Source organism: Brienomyrus brachyistius, chromosome 18 (genome assembly GCF_023856365.1).
Source record: "Brienomyrus brachyistius isolate T26 chromosome 18, BBRACH_0.4, whole genome shotgun sequence".
Taxonomy (NCBI): domain Eukaryota; kingdom Metazoa; phylum Chordata; class Actinopteri; order Osteoglossiformes; family Mormyridae; genus Brienomyrus; species Brienomyrus brachyistius.
Window position 1 is genome coordinate 6,696,304 of NC_064550.1, and position 18,027 is coordinate 6,714,330.

General features: G+C 42.1%; 2 protein-coding genes across 5 annotated transcripts in view; both read right to left on the reverse strand.

Annotated features, from left to right (window-relative positions):
* Window positions 1-10,315, reverse strand: part of LOC125712497 (dystrophin-related protein 2-like) — an 89,211-nt gene extending 78,896 nt beyond the window's left edge. For both annotated transcript variants that reach the window (XM_048982618.1, XM_048982619.1), the window contains exon 1: window positions 10,096-10,315. The gene's annotated coding sequence lies outside the window, so the exon portion shown is untranslated. The remainder of the gene's footprint in view (window positions 1-10,095) is intronic.
* rpl36a (ribosomal protein L36A) overlaps window positions 1-18,027 on the reverse strand; it is a 135,705-nt gene that overhangs the window by 108,714 nt on the left and 8,964 nt on the right. The window contains exon 1 of one of the 3 annotated variants that reach the window (XM_048982640.1): window positions 17,859-17,863. The exons of 1 other annotated variant lie outside the window; for it this stretch is intronic. The gene's annotated coding sequence lies outside the window, so the exon portion shown is untranslated. Of the gene's footprint in view, window positions 1-1,546; window positions 1,552-17,858; window positions 17,864-18,027 lie in introns of those variants that run through there. One more of the 3 variants, XM_048982639.1, reaches the window with a different exon arrangement.

An 18,027-nucleotide genomic window follows, 5' to 3' on the forward strand; every position in this document is an offset into this window, starting at 1 on the left:
TTAACCTGTCTATGAGCACTGGAATTCTCCACTGCAAGCCATCAGCACTGGGATTCTCCAGTGCAGGGCAGCAAAGCCCTTCAACAGATTTAGTTTGAAAACATACAAAACTCATTAGCAGTTATCCTTAGGGGTCTGTCAATAAAACAACACTCCTGACATATTGAGATCCAGGGCACGTTCTAACCATCACAGCTCGTCCCCTGTGGTGTCATTTCAAATAGAAAAGTTCCTCTTTGCAGGAACCTTGACCTGACAGCCAGCACAAGGCTTCAAAGTATATGCACTGCCCCATACACGGATATCAGGCTTCTCAGGGACTCAGCACTGGTTCCTCTGTTTCACAGCGCTATGAAAATATAATTAAGTTCGTATTAAACTTATACCCTAAAGTACAGAACCTTAAAAAAATAATTTCCATTTGACGGATCAAAGAGCAACGAAAAACTCATTGGTGCTACAGGTTCTAAAGGTTGATGAGAGAGTTCATGGTTACCTCTGTGCCATACTGCTACACCGAAGAGTCCCATTTATCAGTCACACTCTTCCCCTTGGCACTCAAGCTCACTGCTTTGTTTCAGTTCCTGTGATCCTCATTGCAGGAGACCGATACAGGAACCTGGAACCTTAGTGTTCCATGGCAGGGGACATGTCATTTTTCTGTTCCGGAGTGCACGCAAACAGCCATGCAAGAGTTAATATGGCTTCTGACTGCAGATTAAATTCTGCTGTGTCCCCTCAAATTTTGCAATCAACTTTAATTTGCAGAAGTGATTATTCGGGGAGTAATCTCAAGCACACGACTGTAATATTCAGATTACAGCCGCAAAACTCACAAGATTAATTTGATAAAATCTCTGCTGTAATGGGAGCACTGACATGTTCTTGAATATGCATAACAAAGTGTGATTATACATTTATTAACATTTTTCATCCCAAAAACAGATGAAAGGGCTGCACTAGATTACAGTTGATCTCTTGGGCAATTCTGCTCCATGGCTCAGACTTGGGTGCTTTATTGTGGCACAGGCCCATTATCTAATCATAGAGAACCATTTTAAGGGATTATATAGTGAAGAAAAACATTATTATTATTTTAAGTGGGCATTTTGACTTAGGTTATTGCATTGTTAAAAGGAGACAATAAAAAATATACTGAATATCATCAGGATCAATCGCCTCTTTTAATCATTCATTAATAATACTTATGTCTAATGAGGAAATCGAATGGTATGATTCATTTACTGTGAGCTGTTAGACTTTGAATTATTCAGCCTTATATATACACTTGTAAACTATCTGTCCATCTATCTGCACATTAACTGCTTATCCATTACTGGGTCTCAGTAGATTTTTTTAGTATTTCAGGAATATGTTGGATAGTGTTTATGAACCTTCGGTGACCATTACAGTCACCATGGTATCAGTGTACTCAATGCTGTCTGCCAAACTCCAAAAGCCCGACAAGCATTTCGTCACCCATTATAAACCCTTTGTTACATCAGTTTACTTAGTTCAATAAATGTATCCAACACAACAGCTTTGACACAAAGAAGTCAAGGAAAACCCTAAAACCATAAGCGATCATTTAAGCTTGGTTTAAACTACAGGGGGTTTCACAAAAAATTGTGGGATCAGTAATGAAAATGCCTTTAATATGTTTTTGCCATGGAATGAAAATGAAATGCATGCTTCCTGCAAACCATAGTGTCAGCATTGTGTTTAGGAGACCCTTTGCCCAGACCCGAATTCCTGACCAGAAGAAGCTTCATCTTAGCCTCATTTCTGACAAGCCTTCTTGTCTCTGCTACTGAAAAACAGCCACAGCAGTGCTACCATTCTGCTTCACTGTAGCAATGGTACTTTGGCCTATCAGCAGCGTTACCACTCTGCTTCATTGTAGTGATGGTACTCCGTCCTATCAGCAGCGCTACCACTCTGCTTCACTGTAGCAATGGTACTCTAGCCTACCAGCAGTGCCTCCACTCTGCTTCATGGTAGCGATAGTGCGCCGGCCTATCAGCAGCACTACCACTCTGCTTCACTGCAGCGATGGTTACTCCGTCCTATCAGCAGTGTCACCACTCTGCTTCACTGTAGCGAAGGTACTCCGGCCTATCAGCAGTGTTACCATTCTGCTTCACTGTAGCAATGGTACTCTAGCCTACCAGCAGTGCCTCCACTCTGCTTCATGGTAGCGATGGTACTCCGGCCTATCAGCAGCGTTACCACTCTGCTTCATTGTAGTGATGGTACTCCGTCCTATCAGCAGTGTCACCACTCTGCTTCACTGTAGCGAAGGTACTCCGGCCTATCAGCAGTGCCACCACTCTGCTTCACTGTAGCATTAGTACTTTGGCCTATCAGCAGCGCTACCACTCTGCTTCACTGCAGCGATGGTTACTCCGTCCTATCAGCAGTGTCACCACTCTGCTTCACTGTAGCGAAGGTACTCCGGCCTATCAGCAGTGTTACCATTCTGCTTCACTGTAGCAATGGTACTCTAGCCTACCAGCAGTGCCTCCACTCTGCTTCACTGTAGCGACGGTATGCCGACCTATCAGCAGCATTACCACTCTGCTTCACTGCAGCGATGGTACTCTGGCCTATCAGCAGCGCTACCACTCTGCTTCACTGTAGCGACGGTATGCCGGCCTATCAGCAGTGCCACCACTCTGCTTCACTGTAGCGATGGTACTCCGGCCTATCAGCAGTACTACCACTCTGCTTCACTGTAGCAATGGTACTCTAGCCTACCAGCAGTGCCTCCACTCTGCTTCATGGTAGCGATAGTGCGCCGGCCTATCAGCAGCACTACCACTCTGCTTCACTGCAGCGATGGTTACTCCGTCCTATCAGCAGTGTCACCACTCTGCTTCACTGTAGCGAAGGTACTCCGGCCTATCAGCAGTGTTACCATTCTGCTTCACTGTAGCAATGGTACTCTAGCCTACCAGCAGTGCCTCCACTCTGCTTCATGGTAGCGATGGTACTCCGGCCTATCAGCAGCGTTACCACTCTGCTTCATTGTAGTGATGGTACTCCGTCCTATCAGCAGTGTCACCACTCTGCTTCACTGTAGCGAAGGTACTCCGGCCTATCAGCAGTGCCACCACTCTGCTTCACTGTAGCATTAGTACTTTGGCCTACCAGCAGCGCTACCACTCTGCTTCACTGCAGCGATGGTTACTCCGTCCTATCAGCAGTGTCACCACTCTGCTTCACTGTAGCGAAGGTACTCCGGCCTATCAGCAGTGTTACCATTCTGCTTCACTGTAGCAATGGTACTCTAGCCTACCAGCAGTGCCTCCACTCTGCTTCACTGTAGCGACGGTATGCCGACCTATCAGCAGCATTACCACTCTGCTTCACTGCAGCGATGGTACTCTGGCCTATCAGCAGCGCTACCACTCTGCTTCACTGTAGCGACGGTATGCCGGCCTATCAGCAGTGCCACCACTCTGCTTCACTGTAGCGATGGTACTCCGGCCTATCAGCAGTACTACCACTCTGCTTCACTGCAGCAATGATACTCTAGCCTATCAGCAGTGTCACCACTCTGCTTCACTGTAGTGATGGTTACCACTATAAATGAAAACGTAAGTCAAATAAAACAAGTTTCCTTCATAACATGAAAACAGTATGTAACAGTGCATGTCTGACATCCTGTTAACTGGTTGTGTGATGATGACACAGTCAAATTCTCGGTTATCCTTTAACTTTAAATGTGCCAGTTAACGTTTTTTTCCCATGTATGTATTTAATATCCCGTGAAAGAATTTTCTCTGCTGTTATAACTGCTACAGGAGGTTACTTTGATGAATCAAAAATGTGACATTTTCTTGCTAATTAAGGTACTCAAATGGGGAGCATTTAAAATGTATTTGTTAACAAAGAATATAGTGTGTATTTCTAGAAAACACTGTATTACAACAACAACAAGAACAAATTTATTTTTGTATAGCGCATTATCACAACATTACATTGTCTCAAAGCGCTTTACAGCATCCCCACCCAAAGCCCCCAGTGAGTAAGCCATAGGCGACAGTGGCAAGGAAAAACTCCCAAGAAGGAAGAAACCTTGGGAGGGACCAGACTCAAAGGGGGAGCCCATCCTCCAGGGACCGGCAGGGAGAGTCAAATAAGAGTCAAGTCACATTGCCCCAATCATAAGATTTGGGAAATAACTGGAAAGCAGGGAAAATGACAAGCCAATGCTGAGTCTTCTTCCAATCGCCAGGCAACTAGAGGTAAGGCAGCGGGTCAGACATGAAAGATGACACAGGCAGAAGGGCGAGCTGGATGCAGGGACGTCACTGGTGGTGGCGACGTCACATGTAGTAGGGTATGCTGGGTATGCTGTAGTAGGGTATTACACGAGTAACTTGCAAATGCAGAAAATCTCAGTGAGTGCAAAAACTTTTGACAGGTAGTGTAAGTCAACAATGACAAAACAGAGAATGAGGTCGCGGAGTATGTGCAATAGCTTCGCTTTTGGAACTACCTATAGCGAGGGAACGAGGGAAGCGGTTGTGGACAAAATTGTTGATGCAGTCTTGAACAATGGAAAGAGTGGCAGAGGTGCTGTGACTGGCAACTGCTTTCAATTTTAGCAATTGTGGCCGGCAGTTTCAAATACAATTTACTAGGAAAATTCTGGACTAAAGATATTTTTATAATTCGTGGCTTGGCCTTTTTCATTATGATCGAGCTTCTTGCCTTAGACCAGTGGTTCTCAAACTCGGTCCTCGGGACCCACTGCCCTGCTTGTTTTCCAGCTATCCCTGCCCTACACACTGCTGATTACCTGGATCTGGTGCATTCAGTCAATGAGAAGCCGAAAGACAGCTGGGACTTGTGTGTGGGGCAGAGATAGCAGGAAAACAAGCAGGGCAGTGGGTCCCGAGGACCGAGTTTGAGAACCACTGCCTTAGACATACAGTAGATGACTCGTGAAAACGATGAATGTGTAAAGGTGTTTCAAATCCATTAATCAAGATGTATCTTGGGAAGGCCTCACACGTTCACTATAAAGGGGTTGCCGAGGCGATGCAATCTAGAAAAGAATTAATCCCAGTATTTCTGCATATTTCTCACATGACTCAGCATGTTGCACTCACTAGCAGGGAAGAGCAGTGTTCAAGGTTCGACAAGTATCAAAATTAAAGTTCAAGGTCAAAAGGCTGAGCAATTAGCCTCAACGCAGACATGGGCTGCTGTACTGGTCAGGAAACTGAACCTGTAAAGGAACCCAGGAACCCAAGGTACTTCAGCCTGAACTGCATGGGCCAGTTCGCTGTTTAACTTTCTTCACTCGGGTACAAAGAAGTTTCCATGATTAACACTCACAGCGACTACTGTGGAGCCTTTGGGGTCTGTGCCTGTTCAAGGTCATGCTCGTCAGAAAAAAGACGAACCGTAAAAGCTAATGGAACAGGTTCTTCCAAAGTAACAGCACCTGGGACGCTTCAGCAGTCCTTTATCCTTGATTGATCGCTACATAAATTAATTCTTCACTTCACAGGCAAAGCAGCATCAGTTAAGCACCTAAACTTAATGGAAGAAGATGGAGCGTACGGAGCGATTAGTAACACTGTCCCCCGTGGCACTTAGAAGACGTACCCCTCACTACCTGTCTAGGTGAACATATCTGTTAGTAAGGTTATCCGGGTAGATGTAGACACAAATAACAGCTGGAAAAAAAATGAATGATCTTTGCTTCCAGTGTATGTCAAAGGGCATAAATGGCTTTTAGGCGTAACACTGGCAGAGGAAATGAGAGCCACATCCAGGATGACATAAATTTCCATATTTTCTGACCATGCGCTCTTTCTCTTGGGCTTTTGGCTCACCTAAACCAACCCAACGTCGAAAACAAGCCGTCAGCTTTATTACCTGTACAGTTCCTTGCTGGACAGTGGCATAACAACCGGCATGTTCGCAACCCTTATTACTGTATTTATAGCCCAGGCTGGTCACTGTAGCTCGGATTATGATCCAACTGTCATTCACCATTTGTGTCAGATACTCCTGCAGGGGTGCAGCAAATTGTTATAGCTCTGACAAGGACAGCAAGGTTTAAATTAGCTATTCTCTTCACAAACACTGTCAGACACCCTTGTGTTAGTAGCAGGTGATGGGCACTGCAATGGTACCAAAACTGGAACTCAGCCCTCCTGGTGGGCTGTCTGTGGTAAGGATGGAAACTGGCAGCACTGTGAATCTGTGTGAAAGGAACTGCAACTGATGAGACCGACAATGGAGTGAGGGACACATGCATTAATGCAGATTTTCTTACTGTGTATGAAAAATAAGTTATGTATTCAAAAAATATGTAAACAACATGCTGAAAGACAAGGAAATTTGTAGAACCGCGAGTAAAAATGAAAAGGATTGCCAATGGTGGGTGGTGTAGCAGATACTGATCTAGCAGCGGAGAGGCTACAACGGGATCTTGATTTAATTAGCGACTGGGCCGATACCTGGCAGATGAAATTTAACATAGATAAATGTAAGGTAATCCATGCAGGGAGCAGAAATATAAAGTGCAGATATTTTATGGGTTCCACTGAAATAAAGGTAGCTGATTACGAGAAAGACCTCGGTGTGTATGTTGATGCTTCCATGTCTCACTCTTGCCTGTGTGGAGAAGCAATTAAAAAGGCAAATAGGATGTTGAGTTACATCTCTAGGTGTGTGGAGTTTAAGTCAAGGGAGGTGATGCTACGATTATATAATTCCTTGGTTAGACCCCACTTAGATTATTGTGTGCAGGTTTGGTCACCAAACCTTAAAAGGACATTGCTGCCTTGGAAAAGGTTCAACGTACAGCTACAAGAATGATTCCTGGTCTTAGAGGAATGTCTTATGAGGAGAGATTAGCTGAGCTGAATCTGCTTAGCCTCGAGAAAAGGAGACTAAGGGGGGACATGATCCAGGTATATAAGATTCTAACAGGTCTGGATGCTGTTCAGCCAATGGCTGAACATGGCTATTTCAATATTAGTTTAAATACTAGAACTTGTGGCCATAGGTGGAAATTAGCAGGAGAATATTTTAAACTGAATTTGAGAAACTTCCTGCTAGTGTAGCGCAAGCTAAAACCATGGGTTAAATCAGAGCTAGATAAGATTTTAACAACTCTGAACTATTAATTAAGCTCTACCCAAACGAGCTTGATGGGCCGAATGGTTGAGGACCTGCCTCTCGACAGAGCTCTGGTAATCCACATGCACATGATGTTCCATCCATCCATTTTCTAAACCGCTTATCCTACTGGGTCGCAGGGGGTCCGGAGCCTATGCCAGAAACAATGGGCACGAGGCAGGGAACAACCCAGGATGGGGGGCCAGCCCATCGCAGGGCACACTCACACACCATTCACTCACACATGCACACCTACGGGCAATTTAGCTACTTCAATTAGCCTCAGCATGTTTTTGGACTGTGGGGGGAAACCGGAGTACCCGGAGGAAACCCCACGACGACATGGGGAGAACATGCAAACTCCACACACATGTGACCCAGGCGGAGACTCGAACCTTTTAGTTTAGAACAATTTTGCATTACAAAAATTAGATAAATATTCTCCATTGGGCAGTAAGCAGTCGCTCATCAGCCACCAGCCGCAATGTACCAGTAAGTCTATGACAATCAGCAGGACGCCGATTCAGGAGCAACTTCCATTTCATGAGAAGGTTACATTCCGTTACCTTCAAAGGTGCTCGCCCAGTATTCAGCGGAGATGGAGAAAGATGATAATGAAAGCAATCTGGGCACCTGAAATGAGCTGCCCAGCGTACATGCAGTTCAGGATCTCATTCTCTGCTCATGAATTCTTCAGGTCCGTTCATATAATCGCCACCAGTGCTGGTGCCATCCTCTCCTGGGCTTGAGCACAAAGACATGGCCACAGTCAGACTTTGTAATATGTAATATACAGAGGTGGACTTGTACTATTTTCCTATCAACATCAGCTTGAGACCCAGATACTAAATTACACTCATAAATGTGCTTTATAAGATGTAAAGCTATTCTATATTAATAAGAGACCATCCGCGTTTAGCCTGCACGTAATAGCTGCTGGTCACGGGAAGAGGTGAGCCGTAGTGTCTTAGGTACTGGGGTTTATGGTCGGCAAATGGCTCCCATTCCTTGGCCAGCCTCCATGCAGCCTTAGCCTGCTCTCGTTCAACACCTTTCAAGCAGCCTGAAAATAATGTAATCGGCGTTTTGTTCCATCTCACGTGAATAAACCCGTAAATCATCGCGGTCAAAGCAAGAATGGTTATCGAGGTACTGTCAAGTTGACGATAACGGCATATTATATGAAGGTGAACAGGGGGCATTACAAAACGCCTCAGCAGACATTGTTGTTAAAGCATACACAAAAAGAGACCGTATTTCATTTTTATTACATAAAAGGAACTTACTTCTCCGTGGTAATATAACAAATAAATATATCATGTTATACAGAAGCGCACTGCCACCCCACGCTGGAATCCTGTTACTTCACTTGTCTCACCGCCGCATTTTCAGCCTGAAACAAACACATCTCTCCCCTCGCTGCCCGTCATCCTGGCACTCATGCAAAAGAAAAAAAAAAAACAAGTTTCTTTGCTGTTCTTTGTCGTCTTCAGATTTCTAAAAAGCATCATAATCGATTTAGGAGCACGAGAACATAAATGCATACCTTGCTGAATACATAATACCTAAATTAATAACTAAGATCGTAAGAATGTATTCAATAAAATCTTCTTCAAGATAGGTGAATCTTATTTTAGTTCATAACAGCCAATTCTAACTTCCTAGACATATGTGTATATGAATTGCATGTTTTGGATGAAGTGTTTCTTTCAGCCGAAAACTAAAAATAATTGCGAAGCATAGGATAAAACGGTTTTTAGCACATCCAAAGTTTGAAACCTCGCTCAAGCAAGAGTGTGCCCTGATCTCAGTGAACCTATTGTGATAAATGGACATTGAATGTCCACCACAATTATAACTGCACTCCTGTGCCCAGACCCACAGCGATGTCGTCGGATCTGGCTGCCGTATTTCTTAACATTCTGGTAAAAAACTTCCCTATAAGTGTAAACACCGCCTCTGCGACGAGGAGAATGGATTACAAATATGCAAAACAGGAGAACAATTATAAGGGTTACAAAGAGGAAAGTGCTGTGAAGAAACTCTGATACATGCTCCCTAGTATCAAATACTCAATTATCGTGCCCCTAATCCCACTGCATGACTCACTGTATTTACATAAAATGACTTGACAGGATCAAATACGTGTAAGACGGGATGGTAAACACTGCGGTCTCGGCTGTCATTAATTCAGTCTAGCAACTGAGTACTCGCTTGCACTGGAAAGCAACTTGTTCCACATTAAAGCGATTACTACGATAAATAAAAAAGATTTTAAAATCACTTTGATGTACAGTCTGCGTTTATACTGACTGTTCTGGGAACTTCCAAACATTTTTACGTCTATAGTATAGACATAACTATAATTAAAAGAATTTACAGGGTGCCAGAGAGGATTAAGAGATGCTTCAGATGGTACAATAATTTCCTTCATCTAAATGCAATTGTACGAGCTAAAAAATGAAACTGCCTTTCATATGCTTATGCACTTCTTTGTTAGCCACCATAAAAGCTTGTTTTTTGTTGGTCAGTAGAATTACTGAAAATAAGATTTTGCTCTTGCGTTCTCCCCAGCCATGGTCACTCTCCTAAACCACACTGTAACCGCTGTCATCGAGCGTGTCCTATCGGTTTCAATGCGGAGCAAATGACTACAAGAACTGATGGTAATTCTTATAACCGAATCCCCCGAAGATCACCCAGATACTGTTAAATAATATTTTCATATTGTAGCCTATCGTTTAGGAAATCAGCAATTAGCTCGTTATCCAAGTTCATACAGCTGATTGAGACAAACCAAACTGGTGTAGTCATCATCAAAACACCCGATTGCATTTTTTTCCTTGGAGAAACTCCGCTGATTGTGAACCTAAGACACGCCAATCACCAGTCCGGTGCAATTATTACACACAACACAAGTCACTTGCGAAGTCCACGGTAAGATCTTACCTTAAGCCGTCTCCAAATGGATACAGAACGATGTATCTCAATGAAGCATCAAATGGAGCCGGTGTATTTTCCTGCAAATCCACCTAAGGTTTAAACAACCGAAGTGTCAAATGGTCAAGATTCACTGGCGCAAAAGGGAAATTTATAAACCGTGTATTTAGAGAGCGGCGCTGCACAGCGGCATAGTCTGGCCGCGTTGACGCTGACATCAGGCGGCTCTGCTCCATGCATCAATGTGCTGGGATCGGACGCGCGCACACACGCGTACACGACGCGATGTCTTCATTCCGCGTCAGCCTCCTTTCTAATTAATAAATCAAAAGACGGACTGTTACTGCGACTGGCTTAAGCTTCCAAAGTGAGTGAGAAGTACAAAAGCAAAGATTTAACAGTCATTTCAGTAACTCTTTATTCCGATCGTGGAGAGCTATAGCACAAATATTATACAGAAAACACTGGCGTCACTATATTGTTGTCGATTCTTATGAAACTGGAGCAAATTCTATCAATTTTAATGTCAGTAATGAAATATCAAAAATAATTCTTAGGCTACCAGTAAACAGAACTGAGTTCACCTTATTACCGAAATGGTTCTTGTTGCAATGCAATGAACTGTATTGGAAATGGAAAACACTGGACCGTAAATCATTCTTTATGTGCATTGTTGTATTTTTTCGACTCTTGTTTTATTTCTACTAGCTTTAAGCATTGCATCCATTTTAGCTCTAACAGCAGTCTTTCCGAAGCAGTGGATGCGCTCCTTATTCGCTCCCAAAAGGCCCATCACTTTAAAAGGTGAATATCGGAAATGTTTCCAGGAATAGAGACATTAGGACCCCAGACATGCGTCCAATCCATATCCCTTTGAGTAGCAATAAACTTTTGTCTTAAATTAAAAACTTACCTACTTGACATTAGGGGGTGACCGACTTATGTACGTCCACTGCCCGTTTCCGGAAGTGGGAAAGGCAAAGCGGCTTTACGGTCTATGACAGACATACAGGCAAGCAAACATAATCTCACTCAGAGGAAACAGTCTACTTAGAAAACGAGAGAAAACCAGAGAACTCATGAGCGAAAAAACTTACAAACACTGAGAAATCATGGTGGTATGATACAGCGGCAAAGCAAAACACAAGTAATGATTTTAAAAACCAATGAGGTATCTAACAATGGACACTATGATGATGACATTACACTAAATGCATTTTATAACAAATTCGGGATAATACCGGCTAAATGTATATACTCTATATGCCATAAGAAGGCATCCATTCTTCAATAAGCTTGCAATTTTTGGTTGCGTAATTTAATCAAATGAGGATAATTTTATAATCCACTGTAACGAAATGTAGCTTTAAAGAGTCGGCACAGCGAATAATGTATTTAGTGTATTGCATATGAATGATTTTCTATAGCTACTATTTATTCTGCATGTTTGTACAGGTCTAGAGCCGTAGATGTTGTTAGTGAAGAGGCCTGCCTGCATGGATCGATTATGAAAATATGGGATAGAACACAGCATGAAATCTCATAACTCATCCTGTCGCTTCCGGAGCAGCGACTATGTTTTCGGAATTAACATATTCCCTTCCAGTATGGGCTGGAATGCAGAAAACAATCACTGCTTTTCCAGGGCAGATGTTAGTCAGCCAGGATTTTATTGCATGTATATCTACTAACAATAAGGACCTTCTGTTAATAATAAAAATTACAATAACAACAATAATAGTGATATTTGTGTTTATGGTTTCTCAAATTGAAAAATGGATTTTTCCATAGGAAATTCCATTCCATGTTAACTAATGGGGGCGGCATGGTTGGTGCAGTAGTTAGCACTGTTGCCTCACACCTGGGTTCGAGTCTCCGCCTGTGTGGAGTTTGCATGTTCTCCCCATGTCGTCGTGGGGTTTCCTCCGGGTACTCCGGTTTCACCCCACAGTCCAAAAACATGCTGAGGCTAATTGGAGTTGCTAAATTGCCCGTAGGTGTGCGTGTGCGTGTGGGAGTGACTGGTGTGTGAGTGTGCCCTGCACTCCCCCATCCAGGGTTGTTCCCTGCCTCGTGCCCATTGCTTCCGGGATAGGCTCCGGACCCCCCGCGACCCAGTAGGATAAGCGGTTTGGAAAATGGATGGATGAATGTTAACTAATTTCTGTCACTAATTAGAGTAAAGATTGCGCCCCATTCATGTTAATGAAATTGCTGCCACAAAATACAGTTTTGCCGCAGCCTGCATCGGTCAGGAGCTGCGAGAGCGTCATATTCCCGGCAATAACAAATGAGGAAACAGTAACAGTTTGCGTTAAATGCATCTTTGCTCTAGAAATAATCAGTGAGGCTCCTTCTCCCTCATTTCAAGCATCACATTAATCTCGTAAGTCCATATGATGAATGGAAAGCGCTATTCATCTAAAGCAGTCTCTAGATCAATATTTCATTTTTCGTCCCAGATCAATTTTTTATAATTTCAGTTTCTCCGTTAGCTGCCTCATTTATATATATATATTAAAAAAAAACAAGATAAAGGCAGTTTCTCGTTAGCACTTAAAGAGATTTCACCTCTAAAATGACCATACTGTCTGGTGCTATGAACAAGTAAATGAATTTTATCCTTTTTCTTCATCATCATCATCATCATCATCTTCTTCTTCTTTAATAATAAAATTAATAATAGTGGTGGTGATTATTATTATTATTATTATTGTTATTGTTGTTGTTGTTGTTGTTTTTACTCTTTCCAGGGACCCAGTTACCACTAAACGCTGCTCCAATTAAGAGTACGAGGCAGATTAAATACAGTTTGGCCCATTTTTTTATTATTTGTGTGATACTGGCCCAAAGAAGGAGACTGGAATCCAGACTTGCGTCAAAAGCAAGACGTGGGTAACGTTAAGCATCTTTGGCTAGTCCATGCATAAGATGTATGTTCAGAATGCATGAAAAATGACAGGACTGCAGTTATACGGCAATGTGTATACAATGTAAAACAAAATCAGGTTCAAAACTAACATGACTAACTTTGACAAATGGAATGTCAAAGGTCTAAGATTTATTTGGCTCTGAATAAATTGCAAAATTGGGGGTAACTGAATTGTCTATCGTGGTCCAAGCATATTTAAAGAAAAAGGCCCACCTTCTGGATTATCTAAAAGAGGGACTGTACAGCTTCACTGAATGGAGCAAAAACTGTATTTTAGTAAGGACAAAATTTCCATCTGTATTTTTTAACAAATGAGGAAGAAATCCACAAGGCCACCTACCCTGCCTCTGTTCAGTGCCTACCCTGCCTCTGTTCAGCACCTATTCTAAATCTTTTCAGTGTCTAACCTGCCTCTGTTCAGCACCTATTCTAAATCTTTTCAGTGTCAACCCTGCCTCTGTTCAGCACCTACCCTGCCTCTGTTCAGCACCTATTCTAAATCTTTTCAGTGTCTACCCTGCCTCTGTTCAGCACCTACCAGCCGCTTTTTAGCACCTACCCTGCCTCTTTTCAGCACCTATTCTAAATCTTTTCAGCACCTACCCTGCCTCTTTTCAGCACCTACCCTGCCTCCTTTTAGAATCTACCCTGACTCTTTTTAGAATCTACCCTGCCTCTTTTCAGCACCTACCCTGCCTCTGTTCAGAATCTACCCTGCCTCTGTTTAGAATCTACCCTGCCTCTTTTCAGCATCTACCCTGCCTCTTTTCAGCATCTACCCTGCCTCTTTTCAGCACCTACCCTGCCTCTGTTCAGAATCTACCCTGCCTCTGTTTAGAATCTACCCTGCCTCCTTTTAGAATCTACCCTGCCTCTTTTCAGCATCTACCCTGCCTCTTTTCAGCACCTACCCTGCCTCTGTTCAGAATCTACCCTGCCTCCTTTTAGAATCTACCCTGCCTCTTTTCAGCATCTACCCTGACCCTTTGCATCACCTGCCCTGTCTCTCTGAATTTGTGTAGCTTTTCCAAGCACCACACATCCTTCCATAGCCTGAGGAACCTGGTTTAACTGGCCTAATGTTTTTGTTCTGCCTTGTCACTGTAAACCGTGTGATGTACTGATATCCTGCCGCTGGGACAGGGTCCAGGCTTGCCATGACTTTGCAGAGGACAAGCAGTTATGGGAAACACCTAAATGCTACTATGTGTTACGAAATGATTGTCTTGTACACCATAATAGGTTCTGTATATGGGGTAAAGTCCTTATGCAATAATTCACTGTAAAATGATGAATTAAAGGAATAGCAGTAAGTCTTTGGCTGAAAGCAATAACTGCAGTTACAGGTCACTCTCTGCTGAGCATAGCACTGCATATAATAATACTTCTGTTGTCTGACACCTTTGGGGCCTGAACAGTGCGTTTAATCATAAACTGATGTTGAATTGCCTGGGCCTCGAAAGCTGTAATGTCCAACGTCGCCCCCTAGTGGAAGTTAAGCATTACTGTATTGGAAAGTTGGAAAATAGGTCATTCTGAGACTTGCTATTAGCATATGTCAAACTAACGAGGACCGATGTATCGTAGCTCTTCTCTGACAGCACAGTGTACAGCTAAGGTACAATTAGGGAGATTTTTTAAGGGATGCATCCCTTAAAAACCCTCAAATGTAATTTGTTCGCTATTAGTTATATGCTGTTTGTTTGTTATTCACAGTGTACAGGCACACATGCTTTTTCTTGCATCTGTACATCTGTATCAAATCTGACACTGATTAAGCGGCAATGCAGCTGAATATTCACCCACTAGGTGGCGGTCTCCCGTATCTATGATTATTTCCCACATACATAATACAATAGCTACATTACTGTATGATAATTGATTAGTTTTACTTATGCTCTGCCCCATTTTTAATTGTGAAGATGATCCATAAGGTTGATGCATAAGTGAGGCGAGGAGACACGTCAAACTAGGGTACAGCAGAATATTCCCTGCAGGGGGGGACATTTACTTAGACCAGGGGTGGCCAATCTCATCCGCAAAGGGCCGGTGTGTGTGCAGGTTTTTGGGATAACCTGTAGGTCAGCTGTTCAAACCCAGGTGAGAGGACTCTTCAGCCAATCACTCCTCTAATTAGTAATCTAATTAGGGAGTTGCAGTGAAAACCCACATACACACCGGCTCTTTGCGGATAAGATCGGCCACCCCTGACTTAGGGAGTAAATGAGCTGTGGTTCACCGGTTCTGGAGGAAGCACCTCTTCGCCTAAATCGGTAGCCCGGGGTTCATTGGCACAAAGACAGGAAGTGGCTCTCTATTCGGAGGTGGGGAGGGAGGGTCCCCCAGGCTGTCTCTTCTTGGGGACAGAGAAAACTTATTTTCTCCTAAACGTTCTTTCTAGCACGGGATATAACCTGCTCTGGGCAGACAGTCCCGCCAGGCACACCCGGCTTGCATTTCTCACAGATGGTTTCTGGGCTGATGGTAAAGAAAGCATTTGTTGCTGTCCATCGGCGTGGTGCAGACTGCCCCCTGCTGGTGCTCGGCGTGTGAATGCTCCTGACTTTTCTTGATTGTAACGCTTACGATCTGAAGGCCAACTGGTTCAGGATTTGGTGGCACTTGGAGAGAGTATGTATGTGTGTGAGAGAGAGAGAACCTTGAGATGTCCTGCACAGACTTACACATTTTTATTGACTCAGATCTACAATAACCTCACTGGATAGGGGATGATTTTAACAGACAAAAATTACTCAGTCTCTGGTCCCAAACATTTGAATATTCATCAGAAATACATTTTATCCACAATTTTTCACAAAAGGGCTTTTACAGCTGGAAGTTTTAAGGTTTGGATGACATTTCAGCCAACCTACTGTCTGTAAATTGTGTATGTCATTATTTGAATCGGTCTAAATTCAAATACTTCAGTAAATCATCCTTTTGTAACATCTGAATTTGCTCTTACAACTGAGATACATCTAATCTGTCTCTCACTCATCTGCGAAATATAGGTCAGATGGCTGCTGCAGGAAGACTGTCAATGCATTAATTAAATCGTAACTAGATTATTGTAACGCTTTACAATCTGGCTGCAAAATTGCTTCCATAAATACATTTTCTGCAAAATGTAGCTGCAAAGGTTTTTATTAGAACTAAAATGTGTCAACATATAATTCCAGGACTCATCTGCCATCGTTGGCTGCCTGTGAAATTCACCAAGACACACGGCTTCCCTCCTCATAGACTTACACCAATAATATCTTAGATCTACTTTTTCCACCCAATTCTCCCTGATTACTTAGTTCACCAAATATAGGCTATGTTGGTTTTACAAAAAATTAAGATTACGGAAGGTAGCAGAGCCTTTTTAAAATAATCCTTAAAATCGACCTATGGATATTCAGGATTCAACTGCACTCTGTATATTTTAACCTAGCTATTATAAGGTGATTTAACGACGTGTTGATCTTGTAATTTTACAAAAACATATTTCTTCTCTGTGATAGCTAAAGATGTTTACTGAAAGGGTTTGACCAGAGGACTGCTTATAAGCCAGGTAGCCAGTGGTGTTGACGTAAAATTTCACACGACAAACTCCAGCTACCTGCTTTACGGTACGTCTTGTTCTCCCCATAATCTTCTTCATTTGTGCTACAGTGACATTCACTAGGGCTATTCCATATTATTTTTTGTTAACTTATTTTTCCGTTAACTTGCCGATGTTCCCCAGTCCCCCAGGCAACACTACACAGATATTTTAAGTAGACTTGATGCTCAATTTTGTATGATAGTATATGATGAGTTTTTGTCGGAGTCAAATCCTTCCTTTTTGTGATACTATACTGAAATGTTGATTTATTGGGTGGCATGGTTAAACTAATGCTACAATTAGTATAAAGTGGATAACTGTCCAATAATCTATATCAGTCCAATAATACCTGTAATAGTGATATTTTGATTAGTTAATAAATCATTAGCTATTTTCCTGATGCCTCAAAATAAGCTGCCACAATCACATGTACAACACTAAACTCCTATTTAATATAGATTAATGAAGAAAATGCCAAATGATTCCTCCTTTAAAAAACTAAAATATCTCAATGACACATGTTATTTATGTTACTTGAATAGTGATGCCAACATTGTGGAATATTCCTTCAAAACAACTTCTGTCTATTCATAAAATAAACACAAAAAAATACTTTTTGTGCAATCTCTATGTTGGTCTGCTTTTTACACTTAAGCAAGTAATAAAAGTTGATTAAAGGGATGTGATCCATAGTTTTGTGAAGCCATAAAAACACTTCATTAGAAGTAAGTCATTTTGTATAGATAAACACAGTTACTATGTAACGGTGATTCCACTTGAGGTTTCTGCTGATGAGAACCCTGTTATTTTATTTCCATATCATTGATGTAATGGTTAAGTGGCAAGAAAAATGTACCCAATCAGATTCTCACAATTAGATCCAGTGGGACAGTGATGGCTTAAGTCAGAACTCATTAATAAACTTATTTCTAGTAACTAGAACAAAATCAACAGACATGCCTGGACTCACTGCATCTGAAGAAAGACCATGAGATTGCTGAATGGAAATGAAATTACAAAGATGCAAAGATATTACTTACAGTACACTTTACTGTTCAATCTCCAAATTTCAGTTCTAGGTTTTTATGAATAACTTGAATACATTTATGAATAAACTGAATTAAGTATAAAAATCACAAATTCCCACTGATACTTTAAAACACTTAGCAGAATATCTGACTTCTTTGCAAGGAGACTAACCACATTACGCTTTTAACCAAGTAGCTGCACAGAAATGTTCAGTGATTTATTCACAAAGAAGTGAAGCCAATCATTCCTGCAACGTTCTCAGTAATATCACCTGCAGAATAAAGGTACAACACATTTTATTTGATTCTTCTAAATATTTCGGTACCATCGTGTAATGAATTTAGCCGTAACAGAAAAAACGGTGAACATTACACTATATAGATATTATACA